This window comes from Nuphar pumila, chromosome 6 (assembly GCF_984573655.1).
Source record: "Nuphar pumila chromosome 6, dmNupPumi1.hap1.1, whole genome shotgun sequence".
Lineage (NCBI taxonomy): Eukaryota > Viridiplantae > Streptophyta > Magnoliopsida > Nymphaeales > Nymphaeaceae > Nuphar > Nuphar pumila.
Window position 1 is genome coordinate 115,358,018 of NC_143254.1, and position 4,678 is coordinate 115,362,695.

The following is a 4,678-nucleotide window of genomic DNA, read 5'->3' on the forward strand; positions in this document are numbered from 1 at the left end:
TAATCTAGTTTTTTTGTCTTTTGTCCCCGACCTGCTTTCCTTCTACTCACTATTTTCATCAACTATTTTTGGCAATTATTCTTAGGAGGCACGTCATCACTGTTGAACCATTGATGATGTGTTTTTCGGTAAACACAATGTTTCCTTTTATTTAACAACTGAATCAATCAGTGTTCCTTTTTGTTTTTATTTTTTTTTTGAAATGAAATGCTTTTTCAATATTTTTGGTATGCATAGTGTTTTCTTTTTTTTTTAATGCTTTTTTAAATGCACTTTGTTTGTTTTTTGCAATGCTTATTCAATATTCATTGTCTTGTTATTATAGAAATTTTCTAATATGTTTATTAATATAATATGGCCAATAAGAAAACAACGAAGGGGTCCACACCTACATCATCTTCAAGTATTATAGCACAACAACAAAATCCAACGAAGAACTATTAACTAAGTCATCCTGGTAATTTAAAAGCACAACTTAGTGTGCAGAAGTGGATAGAGAGAGAGAGAGTCACATCCAAAGCCAAAAATGTAGGTGTCTGACATTTTTTATAAAAAATGTATCCTCAATAATCACACATAGTTGTGCTCAAATAATGAGATAGAAGAAAAGCCTGAATTGTCATACAGTGAACAACTACAAATATTAAAGTGACCCATATCTAAGGCAAAATATGCAAAAAAAGTTGAGTAGTTTGTAGGCATAATCTCGTCTCTCATTCCGGAAGCATCTAAGGAGGAGGAGGGTGACCCATTGGTTGGCACTGAGGTTGTTGCTAACCTCAATGCACAGATAATTAAAGTTAGAGATGCATCCATCTGTAGTGATAGTTGTGAGAGGTCAGAGGAGGTATGGACTCTCTTCTGAAAGTAGATGTAAGTGAGTGTCATTTGGTTGGATCGGATAAGAACATTATTCAAAACTTTGACATTGTTCTCTTTATGGAAGAGAGTGCAAGATCTGATGAAAAGGTCGTAGCGGGGAAGAAGATCCAGTGCTCATAGACATGTATTGCTAGTATCTATGAATGCAATTAAAATTGAAATTGCTACTATATATATATATTCAATCATTGATTAGTTTAATATTGATACTATTCATTGAAATTGACTTTGATTAGTTTGTCATATATGTATGAAACATGTAGAAATTCATTGATTAAATTAGAATATATATATATATATATATATATATATATATATATATATATATATATATATATATATATATATATATATATATATATTGCCACTATCCATGAATGCAATTGAAATTGCTACTATACATATATACATTCAATCATTGATTAGTTTAACGTTGCTACTATTCATTGAAATTGACTTTGATTAGTTTATCGTGTATATGTGAAACATATAGAAATTTATTGAAATTGATTGATTTCATTGATTAAATTATATATATTGTTATAATTCATGAATGCAATTAAATTTGAAATTGAAATTGCTACTATACATATATACATTCAATCATTGATAAGTTTAATGTTGCTATTATTCATTAAAATTAACTTTGATTAGTTTATCATGAATATGTGAAATATGTAAAAATTTATTGAAATTGATTGATTTTATTAATTAAATTGGGATATATATATATATATATATATATATATATTGCTACTATCCATGAATGCAATTGAAATTGAAATTGCTACTATACACACATTCAATCATTAATTAGTTTAATATTGTTACTATTCATTGAAATTGACTTTGATTAGTTTGTCATGATTGTGTGAAACATGTAGAAATTCATTCAAATTGATTGATTTCATTGATTATATATATATATATATACATTCAATCATTGATCGGTTTAATATTGCTACTATTCATTAAAATTGACTGTGATTAGTTTGTCATGCATGTATAAAACATGTGAAAATTCATTAAAATTGACTAATTTCATTGATTAAATTAGAATATATATTACTACTATTCATGAATACAATTGAAATTGAAATTGCTACTATACATATATGTACATTCAATCATTGATTAATGTTATTTTTCACTAAAATTGACTGGTTTTAGTAAAATTAATTTGGATTGCAGGACTCTCAGACAATTGATTAAAAAGAGCCAACATCCTGTATGCCCAAAACCAGAACCAAACATACCAATGGTTTTTAACACTAACGGAGAAAGCGAAGGAGTTGTTGGATAGAATGCATTTTCACAAATTCTTGGAGATCACACCATAGAACATCAGTCACCCCCTCTTAGAGACCATTGTGCAGTTTTGAAATCCAACAACCAACACATTATAGTTAAGAGATCTTGAGATGACCATTATGTTGGAGGATGTGGCACGAATCACTGAACTGAAGTGTCATGGAGAGTCAGTTAGTAGACAACGATGGGGAGATTTCAAGCAATTGTGTGATATTTATTTATAAGCAAATAATGATATGTTCGAAGAAGATAAGATCAAGTTTTCATAGCCTAGGAGCTACTATGACTCCAGTAAAGCAATGAGGATGAAGGTGAAACTACCATGTATTAGAAAAAAAGGTGGTAGCAGAGTGGACAAGACAATAAAAGCATTCTTGTTATACTTCTTTGGCTCATGCTTATTTATTGGTATTGGTAGGAAGTTGGTCCATGCATCATACATTGAACTATTGAAAGACATGGATCTCGTTGATCAATACGTATAGGGAACAACTACACTTGCATGCAAGTTTAAGTAGCACGAGGAGTAGAAGAAAAAACCTTGTCGGGATATTGGTGTTATTAAAGGTATTTATTACTTCATTGTAACTAAACTTTTGATTTATAGTTATTTTTATACTTACATATCATGTTTTGATACATACTGTGTATTAATCCTTTTTAATCATTGTTATGCAAGTTTGGATATGAAAGAACATATCCATTGAAAGGTTTCAAATACGTGATGTTGTCTATAAATTTTTACGCACCACAATATAGAGCTGGTCATACAATGAAGAGGGTCATGATCGAATATTGGTGGGTCATCGCATGTCATGTATCAAATATGTTGCATCGCTTTGCAAGCTTACTAGGGCAAACATAAGTATTGTTGTTGATATTTTGTATGTATTTTTAATAAATGCATGTTTGTAGGTCTAACTATAAAAGAAATATAGGTAAACCAGTGCTCCTATAAAAGTGTGTTGGAAGAAGAGAATGTCGATATAGTTGTGGGGACAAAGGATATCGTGAGAAAGGATATTTGGTTGCACAACATTAATGAAGTTAAGCGCCAAATGGTCAGCTGAATCATTCAACAATTTGTGTTTGTTTAGCAACTAACCAACCGCCATCACGCAGTTAGCAAATTTCTATCACATGCCATGAAAGATTACCCCACGGTATTCCTCTCCTAACGTCAAGAGTAGTGTGAGGGTGGTGAATACATTGGCCTATCATCTATGGCACGTGCCACTAATGATGATTTTGTAGTTGTCCAGGAGGTTGCATGTTTTTAAACAACAAAGAGGGTCTTTAAGGGGAAGAAGAGAGTTGGAGAGAAGCACAAAAAGACCGTAAAGGGATCAAAGAGAGTTACTTATTGCACTTAAAGAAATTTTCATGCTGAAGAATATGATATGTACTCAAGAGGATATGATACGTACTCAAGCTAGCCTTATGGAGAACGCAAATAAGGTCATCGAGGAGCTACGATCATGATAATCACAACATCCTCAACCGTAAATCAATATTTGATTGTTTTTTTTCTTTGTATGTATTCGAAGATCAACATTGTAACTCATTGATTTGTATATAATGTCATTTGAATGTTATTAAGTAATTTGAATGTTTAAACTAAAAGTAATGTTGAATGTTTAAATGTTTAAACTGAAGGCATTGTTGAATGATTTGTATATAATGTCACTATTTATATGTTTATATGTTTTCAAATCATTTGAATGTCTATTTGCTTACATTCATTGTTATTTGGGTTGTTATATGTGAAACTCTACTTAAAAAACTAAAACTACTAAAATATGCTTAAACATATGCCCACTTAAACTTAAACTACTAAAATTGCATATATCATATTTTTTCGCATATAACTCATAAATTTGCATAAATATATTTGTGAACATCCTACCAATTGATAAAATTTTGACTATTGCAAAAAATCCTATTGTTTTGCATAACTGCTGAAGTAACTAAAATCATAAATACCCAATTCATTTGTGAAACAAAAAGATTTTCAAGAACCAGTAGGATTGTCTCAAATCTATTTATGTAAAATCGTGAATTATATGCAAAAATGCAATTTTAGTGGTTTCAGTTTAAGTGGAGTTTCACAAATATAGTTATGTAAAATATTGACGTATATGAAAAAGCGTAAAATATTTGCGATTTTGGTGGTTTCAGTTTCACCAAAAAATCACAAATAAATTTATGTGAGTTTGTGAGGACCGCATAAAAAAATGTGTGACTTTGGATTTAAGTAGGAGTTGGACCTAGCCAATGGGTGGTACAATTTTATCGCAATAAGGCATTAATTCACAGCTGCAAAGGGTAAAAGAGTCCTAACAATGTCAGATATTTGCGATTTTGAACATCAAAAGAATATAAAAAATTATAGGATTTTTAAAAATTGGGTCAAATTAGCTATATATTACGATAATTTTTCGTATATTTTATGCGGACTTGAGGAAGTTCACATATATTTTTTATG